This window comes from Parus major, chromosome 11 (genome assembly GCF_001522545.3).
Source record: "Parus major isolate Abel chromosome 11, Parus_major1.1, whole genome shotgun sequence".
NCBI lineage: Eukaryota > Metazoa > Chordata > Aves > Passeriformes > Paridae > Parus > Parus major.
In genome coordinates this window covers 5728801-5744850 of record NC_031780.1, presented here as the reverse complement: position 1 = coordinate 5744850, position 16050 = coordinate 5728801, and the positions used below count along the sequence as shown (strand labels likewise).

General features: G+C 41.3%; 1 protein-coding gene and 1 long non-coding RNA gene across 2 annotated transcripts in view; one reads left to right on the top strand and one right to left on the bottom strand.

Annotated features, from left to right (window-relative positions):
• The window catches only part of WWOX (WW domain containing oxidoreductase), a 473213-nt gene that overhangs the window by 347594 nt on the left and 109569 nt on the right, over positions 1 to 16050 (top strand). The window lies entirely within an intron of this gene.
• Positions 105 to 11029, bottom strand: LOC107209794. The gene is made up of 3 exons (XR_001523713.3): positions 10954 to 11029; positions 8558 to 8614; positions 105 to 4915 (listed from the first exon to the last, which is right to left on the bottom strand). It is a non-coding gene; the product is annotated as an uncharacterized LOC107209794 (long non-coding RNA).

The window sequence follows — 16050 nt, the reverse complement described above, 5'->3', positions numbered from 1 at the left end:
GATGGAGGTGAAGGCACAATTTATTTTCTTTTGGTAGCATTTTGTGAAATGCTAACAATGGAATAAGCACCCCACTGTATTAAATAATACACATGAACATGATCACTATTGTAAGATGGATTTATTTAGCATCCTGGTTTTCAGTAAGATCCCTACATGACTCCCAAATTCAGTCAAGTGTGGCACTGGTTGTGTCAAGTATCTTTTTGTAGTTAATTTAATCATGGTTGGCTCAGAAACGGACCTGTGGAGCTCTGTAATGTTAATTTATACATCGTTCTTCATCATTACAGAAAATGTGCCCTTCTGGAACTAATGCTCACTAGTTTTATCATTAATGTGCCTTAATAACGTGTAAAAATATTTTTCCATTAGCTTGTATTTTCAGAAGAGACAAAATAAAGAGACATAAATTGGAAACATACTCCTGTGTTTACCTGGACTGTCAGCAGGCCCTGCAGGTTCTGAGGTGTGTTGTGGTCCAGGAGATGGAGGAGGGAAGCTGTGAGTGACACTCAGTCCTTTGTGTAATTGTCTTGGAAAAGGAAGGGCTTGAAGGGACACTCTGGGAGTGGTGTCAGGAAGAAGTGCTTCAGTTCTGGGAGCAGGGAGCTGATCATTCCCTATAGTCCCTATAGCTCTTCCTCCAGATGTGTCACAGTGTCATCTTTTTAAATCCTGGGTGAATCAAGACAGGTTGATAGGGTATGGTGGGAAAATTTGACAGTACCATCTACAACCAAGAAACCATGAAGGATTGCAACCCAGGGCATGCAGAAGAGCTTGTGTTTCCTTTCCCCAGCACAGTTGCAGGTGTTCCCTGTCCAAGTTTTACTGCCTCTCAAAGCTGCCAGTTACCAAAGGCATTGCCAGCACAGTGGGAATGCTGTCCTGATCCAACCTGTGGGGGAGGAAACTGCTCATGGATGTTGTGGTGCAAACACCCTGTGTAACCCAGGAGTGCAAGCCCACCCTGGCCAGCACTAGGAAGGGTGCTGATGTTTTTTACCTCCCCCTGTGATTAAAATTTCCTGTAATTTCCTGTCCTTCCTTGAGTAGCACGAGTGTAAAGCCTCTCTATCAAAATGATTTTGAGTCATGGCTTGCTGCTTTCAGCTATCATAGTGTTCCTTTCTTCCAGTAGCTGTTACAGTGCTGTGTTTTGGACTCAGAATGAGACCAACATCTCTGGAAATCATTCCATTTTGTTACAGTCCTGAGGGAAGAGAGAGAAAAGAAAGTCAAATATGTCTTGATTATCTAAATTGATGAGAAACTTTAGGAAATGCTGAGTAGATATTTGGTTCAGCAATAGAAAGACCTAGAACCCATTCTGCTGTGCAGAAAAGTAAAACATGAGTTTTATCCCTAGTCTTTGTGACATATATGAGACAGTCTAAGCCTTTTTTAAGTTGTTGATTTGAAGCCAAAGAGGTGTAAAATGAGGAATTTGGGATTGTGTATGCCATGTCAGGTGAAAGGAAATTATTTCCAAATGCTTTCACATCGAGCCACTAAGTCCATAGGAAAAAGTCTCTAAAAATCACACTTTATCAGACAAGCCCTATTAATTAGGGGAATAAGTCTAGGTAAAAAAATATTCACAAATAGTTGAATAACTGTCAATTATTTTTTCCTCATACTTAGCAAGGACCTACGTGTGGGAGTGTGCCCAATTTGAGTCGGTGTATTTCTTCTCGGTGGATAATATAGTAGTTGCAAATCTTTCATTATCTCAAAGACCTGCATTGCTCTGAAAGATGTATATTTAAAAAGATGCTGGCAGTAACTGCTGCTGACAACCAGCCCTGTTTGAAATAGACTCCCTCTGTGGCACTGTGTGGGGAAGGCTCCATACATTGATCTATGGATTTTTCATTTGCTTTCAAATAGTCCTACCCGTGTGTCTGCAAGGAGTGAATAAGCAAAGTTTGAATCAGTTTGGCTTTGGAAGCATGATTCTGAGCAATTACCTTGGGAAAATACACCTCCTCCCGACTAAATAGATCTGTCAGGAGGAGCCGGAGTGCGGCGCGCAGCCCCTGGAATACACGTGTGCGCTGGTAAACCGAACCCAGCCAATTAAACATCAAAATGTTGGCTGCATTCGGTTCACAGGAAGACTTATGTAAGTTCATTTTCATAGTGTGTGTATGTGTCTTTAGACTCTAACTGACAGATTCCCACCGTGAATAGGCTGGGGAGATATCAATTATCTGGTTAGCTGTGCGCTGCCATTCTATGCTCCGTGGCTTTCTGACAGAAGCAGGCAGAAAGCGAGAGAAGCAGAATAATTCTGGTTCAGCAAGGCTGTTAATATTTCAGTCTAGGAACCTCAAATCCTTTTAAATAGATGGAGAAAATGGTCATTTTAAGCCTGACTGCTGCAATTTCTTTTATTAAGAGCGTGTGAAGTGCTAATGACTGTTTCACCCCAAAGTAGGAACCACAGGACACCAAGATTGGGCATTTGGGGGTTCAGTAATTTGTAGTCTAATATTAGTTTGAATCATTCACCTCTAATAGCACCAAATAACTTTTATCTAATTATCTCAATGTATTTTATAGAGCAGTCAGTTGTATATACAAATCCATGTGATCTGTTAGAAAATAGCTGCTGTATCCATTGTTTTAAGTCATGTGCATGTTCCAAGCATAGCCTTGAGTTGTTAGGTGTGAGACTGAGGGACTTTTATTGCTGCTGTTTTCCATCCTCGTGTGTGCCTGTTTGGTAGGACGTTTATGTTCATTAAATGTTTGCAATTCCCACAGCAGCACGTGGCTGCTGCCCAGCCATCACTGAGGTGGTGCTGGGCTCCTCACAAGGAACCCACATCTGATCTTGTCAGGGTGGGTCACAGCCATTACACTTGTTAAGCAAACTAGGCAAGGACCCAGGACACCAATTTCTAATGGACAGTTCCTGTATCTGTCACATCATCTTTCCTCTCACTGTGGGCAACTCTTAGAATTCAAGGAAGATCAGTAAATAAGCCAAGTATGAGCAGACTGCTGCTACAAAGAAGTGTAATGAGAAGGTTTGGGATGAGCTGTCCATGGATTCCTTTTGCACAGCGTCCTGACTTCAATCAGATCCCTCTGAAATGCTTAAAGACTCCTTGTCTTTAAGACACATTGAAATTTGGTTTTCTTGGTGGACTTGTGGATGCACTTGAATGGATTAATTTCCATTTTCAGCTTAATTTTTCCTATAGCTTTTTTCCTGTCTGTTCATGTTTCTAGCTGAGAGTGAAATCAGTCTAGGTATCGAGTTTCTAGGATGACAAACTATAGGTTAGGCAAATTCCTAGATTTCCAGGAATTCTGCTGTAGTTTTTTGCTAGAGCACTGTATGCCATTATGGGTGTAGGAATGAACATATATAACATGTAATAATGCTTGGTACCATCATTGTAGGGGCTGGAGTATTAATGACTGTCTTGTGTATCTCAGTTAAAGATTGTTCAGGTTTTTAGTTCTCCGCATCACAGTGTTTAGGATTCCCTATTCTTTTGGGGAATTTTTTGGCTCACAGCTGATAGTGAAAGCAAGGGAGAATAAGTCTTTGGCTTCAGAGCCCTCCATCTGGAGACCAATAAATAGGCTGGATGTACCACAGCACCTCACATATCTTTAATTTTTAGTTTATGCAAGACCTTTCCTCTCAATAAGAGGCACATCTCCCAAGAGCCACCCAATGAAAGACTCATTCACCACCCATTTGCTCAGGACTTTTTCTCTCCTTCCTCCTCTTCCTAATTTCTTAATATAAATGCACATTTCCCCCTTTTTTGGGGGGGGGCAGCAATGTAACTTTTGTAGGATAGCGAAACGTGTTCAAAAGGCACATTTTCCAGGCGTTACATTTGATAATTTCCCTGAGATAGTGGAGTTCCCTCCCAGCAATGGGTTATGATGACAAAGGAGCCGGGTTTGTTTGCAGGAAGCGAAGGATAACGGCGCCTAAACTTTACCATTGGTGGCGGCGGAGGGGGCGAACGGGAGCCACGGAAAATTGCTTTTTATAATTAAAAAGGGAATCTCAGATGTTTTATATCTTGAATATTTACAATAAAACCTTCAAGTGCTTGTCAAGAGGGTAATGTGTCATTAGCAGGAGCCTTTGCCTCTCTTCTCCTCTCGGACATGACAGTGCGGCAGGATAAGAGAAGAGTAATTATAGTTCAGCAGGGCTGCCAGGTGTGATAAATGGGTAATCAGCACACAGGAGCCCCGGTCCTCAAAGGAGGACTATTACAGCGTTATCAGCTGCAGGCCCGCGTGTGCGGCAGCATCGCACCGCGGCCGAGCCGGGCCCGGCGCTGCTCCGAGCGCTGCCAGCCCTGCCCGCTCCGCTCCGCTCCTTTGTGCGCTGCCACCGCCGCCACAGCAGCGCTTCAGGGGCATCAGCTGCTCCCCTCGCCTCCGCTTTGTGCTCCCATCTCCAGCAAACCCTGCCGCTCTGCAGGTGAGGAGGCGCGCCGCTGCCTCCCTGTATCCATGGCAGGTGATGCGGGGAGCTCCGCCGTGTATCCATGGCAGGTGATGCGGGGAGCTCCGCTGTGAATCCATGGAAGGTGATGCGGGGAGCTCCGCTGTGTATCCATGGCAGGTGATGCGGGGAGCTCCGCCGTGTATCCATGGAAGGTGATGCGGGGAGCTCCCCGCCGTGTATCCATGGAAGGTGATGCGGGGAGCTCAGCTCCAGGCTGGTTTATTTATCCCCCTGCCGGAGGATTTTGACCTCTGTGCTCGCTTCCCCCGCTGCATTTTGGGCTCGGCTGCGCTGGGGCAGAGCGTTCTCTCACGAACAAACTTGGAGATATTCCTGGCACTGCCGAGGTCTCCTCGGTGTTGGATCACACGAGCAGAGCTGCGGCTCTGGCCGCGTCCTCTCCGCGCTGCTCGGCGTGTGCTGCTGACGAGATTTATCTGTTTGTTATTGCTGCTTGCACATCAGAACGGAGTAAAGCGTGTGCTTAACATGAATCAAACCCCCATCCAACCGATAAGTGCGACATTGATCCCCTCCACTTATTTATTTCCTTAAAAGTTCGGTGCTACCAATGGTAGCACCAGAATAGGAATATTTTAAAATAGTTCTTACAAATAATTCCTGTGAAAAAGTGAAGATGCTCTGACTATAATAAATTGTTATTAAGGGAAAGGACATAACGTGCCTTGGAAAAACTGGAGGGCCAACACTTCTGATGCAAGGTTATTTCTACAATACTTGCATTTTTATCGGTTGATGTATTTTAACTGGAGCCCTGACAATAGTCACAAAAAATTATGACTCTGGCATGGAGCTACTTATCTGACAAATGCAATGCGAATGGTCTTGTTCTTATCAATGAGATCAGATTTCAAAAAAAATGAGTACGAGGGATGAGGCGTTGCTTTGTGAACAGATAACCTTGCAGGCAAACTCGCAAACCTGAATAAAAGGATGTCTCTATGAAATAATCTGTGCATAAGTGCAATCAGGTCAGACTGTAATAGACAGCGAGGGGGGTGGAATCAAAAGGGGGAAAAACTCATTTCATCACAGTTAATGGCAAGGAAAAGAAGGCAAGGAAGGACTTTCTTTGGAGCGGAGCTGTTGCGACAAAGACCAGGGCTTCAGCGTGTCATGCACCATTTGCTGGTGCACTAGCGCTCTTTTCAAGAGCTGTGAAGCCATTATTGTAATGTGAAAAAAGTAGAAAGAAATACTCCCTCCTGGTCACTGGAAGGGCAAATGAGGTGCAGGCTTTTTTTTTTTTTTTTTTCCTTTTTTTTTTTTTTTTTTTTTTTTTTTTTTTTTTTTTTTTTTCTTTTTTTTTTTTTTTTTTTTTTTTTTTTTCCTACACTGTTTGTGCAGGGAGGTTTCTAGATTCCCCCTGGTAAAGCTCCACTGGGATGCAGGAAAGATCACAGTGCCCTTATAAACAACACTTCTTGGCACTGTTTACCTTCTTTTGTGACTTTGTTGCCTGTGAAGGAGGATAGGAGTATCAGAGGTCCAACTGCAATGAACATTTTCCCTTTTGTCTTTGAAGGAGCAGAACCTTAGAATATTCTCTAGCTGAAGTTTCACAGTGCATTTCTGTGGTTTAGGTTTTAAATAAAAGAAAAACCTCAGTACATTCCTATATGGTAAAGTTATCTAGTGGTGATAATAAATCCAATATTCTGTGGATTTTGTGTGTTTTATTAAAAAGAGAAGAGAAAGAATCCTTTGTTCATTGGCATAATGCAATCCTGTCTCTGAACAGTTCTAATTTGCAAACCAAGTACTTTGTAAATTGTGGAAACCTGGTTATAACTTGAAGGCTGAATAAAATGGGTCATCTTATAACTGAAAGATAAATATAGATGTAAAATAGTGCCACCAATGTCTTTTAAGCAAGAAAAAATAAATAAATAATAGGTTTCAGAACTGCCTTGTTCTTGTATAGTTTATGGGTAAAGCAAGATTACACATACAGCCCTGCAGCCGATTCCCAGGACTGCTAAAGTGTGAAGAACAGGAGTGACATTCTAGTCTTCAATAAATCACTATAAAAATGTTTATGAACCCTGCAATTTACTGTCTTTTAAATGCAAATTGAAAGGGGCATCGTCACAAGTGTAAAGGAGACCTGCAGTGGCCTAAAGGAATTATAAAATGTTGCAAAAGGCTTCTGAAATTGTGTGATCTTAAATGGTTCTATTTAAAAAAATGATTTCCCATTTATACTTCTGTGACAGCTTTGTTAATTTATTAAAGAGATCTCTGTGAATTGCAGGAAGGTGTTTATGGGCACTGTGCTTTGCAGGAGCTGTTCACAGGGGCTCTCAAGGAGCTGCAGTTTAATTTGGCAGGCACTGGGGGCAACTTTGCTGCTCACCTACAAGTATGGTGGAAGGCCATGGGGGTTCAAAAATGTAAAAAGCAGTGGTCTTGTCTGACAGATTACTGGTAAAGTGGCAAAAATTTCATTCCTCTTCCCAGCTCCTCCTTGCAGTCATCTGCTGTGAAGCTCCTAAATAGCAAAAATGTGCTGGATGAACAGATGAGCCTCCCTCAGTTCACCATGGATGAAGGCAGACACTTGGGGATGTGGTTTAGGGGTGAACATGATGGGGGTGCTGGCCTGATGATCTTAAAAGTCTTATTGATTCTGTGATTCTAAGTCCAAACTGAGTGAAGAGTGAATCATCTTTCTGTGCTTCAGCTATGCTTTCTCCAATGGAATTTAATTAATTTCCTTTTATACACTTATAATTTTATCTAGAAAATAAAATCTGCCCTTTGTGGAAGCAGATTTAATTCCTATAAATTAGGCATTAGAGAAGGAGTTTTCATCAGTTGGGTTGGTTGCTTTCTCCTTTTGCATTGATTGGTAAATTTTTATAGTGTCTTTTTTTTTTGTCTGAGAGCCATGATTTTCTGCACTTGGGTGATGTAATTGACACAAAATTAGATTTATTTTTTTTTTTTAAAAAAGTATTCCTTGAGATAGTATGGGATATGAATATGTGCAGTTGGAACACTGTAATTGTTTTCATAGCTTAGAATTCTCCACAGCCTACTTCATCACTTCTGTCTAATTTAATGACAAATAACCTAGGATGTCCTAGTTCATCCTAACGATGGACTCACATGATGTTCATGCTGTGTGTGAGGAGGATGTAAGTGTATCTGGCAGTGGATGATGCCACTCCTGGTTTTCATATCCTTGTACTCCTTAAGAAAACAGGCGTGGGTATCTGATTTCTGGCAGCCCTTAAGTTAAATGTGCTGCTTTGGCACTGAGTGATTATTTAGCTGTCAGAAATGGTTGGAGAATGGGCTGTCAGGATCCAAACTCTGTAGAACATCTGCTTGTCTGGCCTGGGCAGCTCCTCAACATACACATGGTGGAGGATCTTTGGAAACAAAACGATGTAAATAAATTAATTTGGAGGGTGTGTGTATCTGCATGACTCTACCCATGGAAAAATGATATTGCTTGGCTCTATCATGTTGCAGACTTTCTAACCCCTAATAGAGCAGTAATAGTTTACAACTCAACAGTACCCTGTGAATGTTTTGCTGCTCATTTTGTTGTCATGCAAAACTGCTGAAGCACTCTACCTCTTCCTGCAGCCCTGTGTCTGCCTTGTCTTTGTAGCAGAGTTTAATATGTAGGTATCTGATTGTCAGGATTAAAAGTGTTAGAATCCAGTATTTTCAGACACATGAACTCCTTTGCTCTCTCAGACCTGCTTGGGCCATGGGCTTGGAGCAATCAGGACCTTGTCATTCTGACCCTTCTGTGTCCCTGTGACCAAAGTTTCTCCTTGTGTGTCTAAAATATTTCATGCTCATTTTCATCAGGAGCTATCAGCTCATGGTTTGGGGCAGGCTTTGGAAAATGACTCAGCTCCCCCCTGTGCATTACCAATACCCCATTGTCAACACCATCCTGCCAGTGCTGGAGACATTTAGGAGCTGTACTATGCACCCATAATCCCACAAGCTTGAAACTTATGCAAAGCCCTCTGAAATCGCATCGTGGTCCTTCAACACTGGGAAGGATCAAAGACTCACCTCTGCATGAAGACTCTCAGCACCACTGGATCAAATGGCTTGTCACTGCCTGTGCTGCTGTAATCAGGAGGGACAGACAGACAGGAAAGGGATTTGTTAATGAGGAGCATTAACGTCCACCTGTTAAATTCCATTTCTAGGATGAGACCTTGTTTCTGCATTTTAAGTAATGTGCTTGTTTTGTGAAGGGAGAGGAATGGTGCATCTCTGCTGGTGGCTGAAGGCAAGGGCAGATGAACACTTGCCAAGCCATGGTCAGTCTTGGCACGTTGTACTGCAGCCTGGGAGAGTGGGAGTGCTTGTGCACAACAGCTAAGTTTGATTTTCAGGTTAATAACACAGAGCAGGGTAGAAGACTTTGCATTGTGACTTCTTGAGTCAATTGACTGACATGGTGTCCCACCATTAGAGTGCAGAAAATTAACAATTTTTAGGGGAGGTGGAAAATACTTCCTTTGTTCATCTATCCTAAAAGTCTGCTTAATGGCTGTGATTCAGAGCTATCTAACATGGTTTATTTCAGAATCTATTAGTCTTTACCAATACCCTGTGTACTTCATGGTGGAGAGAATCCAAGAAGCTGCATCTGGCCTCTCTAGTGAGAACAGGATGCTCTAATCACTTGTACATATCACTTATGTCCTGTATATAAGACTAGCTCCTAGCTGAGCCCTGGCAATGGGCAAGGAGACTGGAGGTCTGTTAAAAGTCTCATGCCCAAACTCAACAAAAGGAAGATTCAGAGCACAGATTGTCCTGTTTCCTCTCATTCTCTCGCTAAGATGAGCAAAGGTTGCTAAAACAATGCTGATAATGAGGTTTGACCCTCTTATTACCCTCAACCTCTGCCTACAAACCATCTGCACTGAAAATTCCAGAACTCCACCCAAAGGGTTTGAACTTGGAAACTGTTAACCTTCCAAATATGATGTAGTTTCTGGCATTATTTGCTTCCTAGCCCTTATAATACTCTGATCTTTTAATGTACAATGGCGTTCAGTCTTAAACACATCAATCTACCAGCACCAAGCCATCCTTCCTTCCTTCTGGATTTGTTTCCCCTCTCTTCCCTGGCTGCCCAGGGGTAGCAGCAGGCAGTCCCTCTGTGGATGGGCTCTGCTTTGCCAGTGTCGAGCAGTAAATAAATGACACAAGGGCTGTGAGTGGACCTGGGGTAGCTGGGAGCAGCCAGGACTGCCCTGACATCAGTGTCAGTGAGTGATGGAATGATCCAAGCACAGTCCTCAAGTCAGTTTCAGGAATCCAGTCCCTGTTCTGGTATTCCTACCAGGATGACATATTTAATTTGTTAAGCTACTCCAGGTTGTCATGACTGTGTGCTCAAAACCTCTCCAAGTTATCCTTTGCCTATGGAGGTGCCCAAGCTCCTTTCTGCAGGTGCAGATTGAAACCACGCTTCTGTTTGCTGTCTGTGGATGTGTGGGAGTTCCTGGCATTTGTTGTCAGGATAGGGATTTGCCCCTCTGTCCTTGGGCAGGATTTTCCCTCCTGCTATAAATTTGCAGAGTCCTGTGTATCATTTCCCTCCTGGCTGCCACCCTGTGCCTCGTAAGTGATTGTACTCCAGTGGGGAAGTGATTTGTATGTATATTTTTATAAAACACTTTGGGATCCTTGGGGAAGAAAGTTGTTATATAAATGTATTTCCCAGGGGAAAGTAGTGGAAATCTCATTACTTGGAACATACAGCGTATTTAAAAGTAGGTTTGACAAAACACTAGAAAATAAAGGCAAAAATCCTGAACTGGCACTGGGATGGTCTAAATGATCTAGCAGATATTTTCCATCTCTGAAGTTTGTCTCATGATTTTATTTAGTGCATTGGAAAAAGGGCATGGGGAACGCTAAAGCCATGCACATATAAAATATCTTTCAGGAACACTGTGGCTTATTTTAATATAACCTTTAGCAAAATACTGTGGTTTGCTTACTTGCTGATTTATTTTAGGTAGTTCAAAATATTTCTATTAGTGATCTCTTTGAAATACTTTAGGTGGTGCAATGGATTTGTAGCAAAACACAGCATGTAACTTGAGTGTGCTCTCTGAAGCCAGGTATCTGGTGCCAAGCAAAATTTGTATGTGTAGCTTCTGTTTTAAGCAATTATATGGTATGTAATACACAGTACAAAAATTAAGTGGAAGTACATTTTGCCCTAAGGGAATACTGTAGCTGTTGGATTTCTTTTAAGCAAGTTTTGCCCCTCATGCAGTAAGGTTCCTGTAATAAATCACTTATGTAATCACCTGCAGTATATTAACAAAAATTAAAAAAAAAAAAAAAAAAAAAAAAACAAACAGAAAAGGAAGAAAGGAAATGTCAGCTGGAAACAAATGGCAAAGTAAAGGTTTGTTAGAGTAAGAAAGCACACTCACCTGTTTGGAGGGAAGTGGTTAAACAGGAGCTGAGGAGTCAAACAGAGGCTGCTCTGTGGATGCAGTGTAATGACTTCACTGCAGTAAACTGCTTATGTAATAAACTGCATGGATGTCACTGGAGAGTGACCAAACCCATCCATCTGAACTGTTTCTCAGCTCTCTTAAATGAGCACTGATCTTCTCTCTGAAGGGAAAAATTGGAAAAATACATTGAGAAAAGCCATGCAGAGATGTTATGAAATAAAACTTGTGAGGTCATTAAAGACAAGCCTTTCTTGAGCGTGGAGGAAGTCTGGAGTTGTGATGCTTCAGCCTTCAGAAGCTGGTTATCAGTCTCCAGCCAAGTTATTCTAGCTGCTATTTACTAGTAAAATAGGAAGTGTACAGTGAGGAAGAGCCTCACCTAATTGCCGTATAAATTGGCCAAATGGTTTTCAAGACTGTTTATTTTTAAGAAGTCTTGTTTTGGCTGCCATAGCTAAGATATAGTTTTGTATTCCTTTATAAGATACAGAAAAATGACAGCTACAACCAATCAAGCTGCATTGCTGTGCAATATGTCAGCTCCTTTCAACAGACCTGATTTCCAGAATAACCTTTTCCCCCAGACATTTGTTTTCCTTTGATTCCAGTGATGAGACCCAAAGGGATTTCATTCAGAATGCTTGTGGATTCCAGCTTTGGGAAGCCAGAGGAAGGGAGAAAGAGTGGCAAATCTCAGAAACAAATTAAATTAAAATGCAAATTCCAATTAATCATTTGGAAACTCGTTTAAGAACTGGTAGCAAATTTTTAGAGAAAATTCAATGATTAGGAGAACATGGTGGTTTCCAGCAGTGCCTTTTGTACATCAGATAATTTACTACTTGTTCATGAATGTCCACTTTTTCCACTCCGTCATCTAATTTCTGTTCGTGCCCAATATGCAGAAGGATAATTTACCACTGAACCTCTTGCAGGATGTCAGCCTTGCTTACAGATAGGTTCTTCCTTGTTCCCTTGCTCTGTGTGGCCATTTATTTATTTGTCATGTGAGATTTAGAGAGTTTCTTAATCTCATCTTTCACCCTTATTTCCCTACTTAAACAAACAAATAAACAAACAACTCCTCCCCCCAAAAAACTGAAACCAATCAACCAACCAGAAAAACTCCAAACTGAACAAAAGCTCCCTGACAAAACCAATAAACTCACTTTAAGTGTTTGCTAATATTTATATTCTATAATTTGTAAAACACTTCCAGACCTGTGCTGGCAAAGCCCCACCAGTGAGGGGTCAGCTGCCCAGTTGTTACAGGTTTTGTAATAGTTAGAGCTTGCTCTGTGAAATAAAAATTGGATATAACATTGGATCAGCCTTAAAATTATAGTCTCTGCTTTGTTCCCATGCTCAGTGAGCACCTGGGAGTTCAGTCCTTTCCACAACTGCTTGTTTCCCAGCAGGGAGTCCCTCTACACCACCTCTATTCCTTCTGTAATCTCAGGCAGCCTTCCTCTCATTCACTTCTTTTACACTGGAAAAAAATATGCAATAAAGAAAAAGAAAATGTTGATCTCCACAGATGTCAATAGATGTGTTTCAGAAGATTTAAAGAACCCTTTTCAGTGGTATGCTCTAGGGATATGTTTTTTTTGTCAGAGCTTATTGCTTTTAGACCTTTATTTTTTTGTGTTCTAAACATAGACAAACAGATTGCTTACTTCTTTATGTGTTTTCTGGGGCTCAAATTGCTGCTTTTAGGATTTTAGAGAAGTGCTAGTGATAAGTTATATGTTTTTAATTGTAGTCTCCTCTTGTTCTCATCATTTTGGTTTGAGTAATTCTATTTTTTTCTAACAGATGGTTTGGATGTGGTCATTATTTTCTGTAGTCAGTTCTTTTTCTCCAGTGCTCTTGGTTGAAAAGTTCATGTTTATGGTATGAGGTACAAGTGACACTTGATGATGCTCAAGGATCATCAAGAAGAGGCTCAGGGATTTTTAAGCACTGGGGTAAGAAGGTAGACTTGCAGAGAAGTATTGAATTTAGTGATCATAAAACACATAATTTAGAATTAATTTTATTTTTTATACTAAAAATACAGTATGTAAAATCATTCTAATGTAGGATTTAATCTTTGTGTTTTCTAGTTTGTGTGGAATATATCTGATATTATCTGTGCCTCTCTTTGCTCTGCTGCAGCAGACACTGATGGCTTGGCAGTAAAATAGTATCTTAAACAAAATGTCTCTTTCAAAAAGTGTTCCTTGAAGATCATAAAAATTTAAATATAAACAAATGTGTGAGAGATACTATTGATTTAGCTGTCTTTTCCCTCTGATCTTTTTCACTACCTGTGCTTCCCTACACCAAAGGCTCTTTTTTCCCAAGGGTTTGGTCTGTGTCCCAGACCATGCTGCACTGCAGGCCAAGCAGAGCGTTCCCTAACCCTCATCCAGTGTTTTCTCATGTATTGCACACAGAATGTGAAGACCATTTCCAGATTATTAAAAAAAAAGGAAAGAAACAACACATAAAAGCTGTAACACCTGTTCAATTCAGTAATGACAAGGAGAACTGGAGAGTACCTGTGGAAGGCTCCACGCTGAGTGGTGAACACGTGTGGTAAATGTGTCTGTCTGGAGCACAAAATGCAAAACTTCCTCATGCTGAAAGGAAATCCATATTCCCCACAACTACGGGGAACAACAGTGCGTGAGAATATCCTTATTTTATTTCTAGGAAGTCCCTTTCCAGTACCCAAACATCACTGTTCAGTTTGTGAGGTTTCAGTACTAACCTGTGTTACGAAACAGGGAACAAAACAATTGGTAGGTCCTGCTTTATCTGAGCCAGGAAGGGAAGGTACAGAATATCATTGCCTTTCCCTTGGAAGATATTTCAGCTGCCTTCCCCCTTTGCCCTCTACTCTGTGAAACTCAATCCCCTGTGAGAAATTCAAATCTATGAGCATGGCAAGGGCGTTTTGGAGACCAAGCAGCATATTTGCATATTCTCATAACCATAAACATATATTTTTTTCCATTTGTGCCGTGATGTTCTCCATTCATATTCTAAGTGGCAAAAGCTTTTAGCTGTGATTGGGCCCAGTCCTCAGTGGACAAGAACCAAGTGTATCACATGGCGTTTATTAATCTCAAAAAGTTGTCTTTCAGGACATGTCTAAAAACATATGGGAGTTATGTGAAGCAAAGCAATTGCAAGTTCATTTGTTATTTCAAACAGCTCATTTCTTATGATTTCACTTGTATAATAGATGGGGAGCTGTTTGCAGGTTGTTTGTTGTCATATATTTTTCATTTGGTCCTTGGGTTAAGGAAAGAAAGGCTGAACCAAGGAACAGGTGGTGTTACACAATCTGTAGGGTTTTTGACTTCCCATTCTTTTGTCAGATGGCACCTGAAATGCTTTTCAGGCAGTCTTTTAGAGGCTGGGAGTCTTGCAGGAGTCACTGGGGATGAAGCCATCACCTGAGGTGATGCTCTTGGCATTTGGGGTCCCAGGCTGGCAAAGGTGCATTTCTGTCTGGGAAATCATTTGTTGGGTTTGTGAATCACTGGGCTATTATTCATGATTTTCAGCAGCTTCCTCAGTAATCCTTTACCTGCAATTGTTCTATGATGGCTCATTGTGTTAGTTACTCCTCCAATGGATTTATGAGGTATTATTTGTACACAAAAAGATATTTATTCTGCAACAGTGGAATAAAAGCATTTCTCCAAAGCCTATTGTCTCTTCTATCAGTGCTCCCTAAGGAGGGAAGATACATCACATATTTGCTGCCTGTCATTTTAGTTTTGGTTTTGTCTTGTACTTTTTGTTTATGTGCTATCAACAACCTTTTCCACGTTGAGCAGAATGAGTAATTTTGTGAACTGAGCACTAAGCTGTGGTTTGTATGGACTCCTTTCCTACCCACAGTAAAATGTTCCTACCTGATGAGAGAGATCCTCTTCCTAATACTGAGTGTCATGAGGAAAAAAATAGATGTTATTTAAAAAAATAAAGATATGATTGAGTTGGTAGCTCTTTAAAGGATGACAACACTGTTGCAGACCTTTGAGATCTGTTAGTACCAGGCACCAGAAGTTTGGCACAGAAGAAAGCACTTGACCTTCTTGATGTATGTACCTAGTGATGATTTGGCTGTGGCAAAGCTATTTTCATGTAGTTTTTATCTATATGACCAAAAAGAAATGCTACAGAGATATTCAGTAGATATATTTTAACCTCATAATCCTTTCCTCATTGCTGCCATTAACTTTAATTTAAAATAATGCAGGTCAATTTGATGGATTGAGGAGCTTATTAATTATATTTTTTTGCACCGGGATAGAACTTGGGAGGTCAGGTTTATTAAATGGCTAGAGAATGAGAGAAACTCACCTGGGGCTGGTTCTGAAATGGGATTTGAGTGGGCTAGGCATTGGTAGAAAGGGGTACAGGGGAGAAATGAGTTTCCTGCATTTGGCACTTCACTGCCTTCTCCAGAGCTGGTGGAGTGTGTGGCACAGACACATCCATGGCCCCCATGAGACTCCATGTGTTAGGAACAGTGGCACTTGCTCCTCCAGCTTCTGTAATAATCACAGAATCATCACACAACAGCCCTGTGGGTTGAAGTGGATCTATATTTTCCTTTCCTGAAGACATTCTATTTCGCTGGATTTTGTGTAGGAAGGATGTAATTATCACCTCATCTGTGAATCTGGTCAGGACTATTTTTACTTTCTCAGTTGTGACTCTCAGAAAAATGAGAATAGGATAAAATGGTAAATTAACAGTTTATATCCTGGTTTACAGTGATTGAATTTTTGGTGAATGTTTTGGATTTAGGTTTTTCTTAGTGCAAGGAAGAGTGTACCATGCATCATTCTTGTCTGACACGCTTTGCTGTAGGCAGTGAAGTTGAGTTGACAGTTCAGTGGCTTTTGTTAAGAATACCTGGTCAGAAATACCTATTGCATACTCTGTGATGGCTTCTTTTTAAAAAGACTAAATATGAAAAAAAGTAGCTTGATATATCATATTCTCACCAGCCCATCTGACATGCCATTGTGTTGACTTTGCTGGGAGATATCCCATGTTTCATCC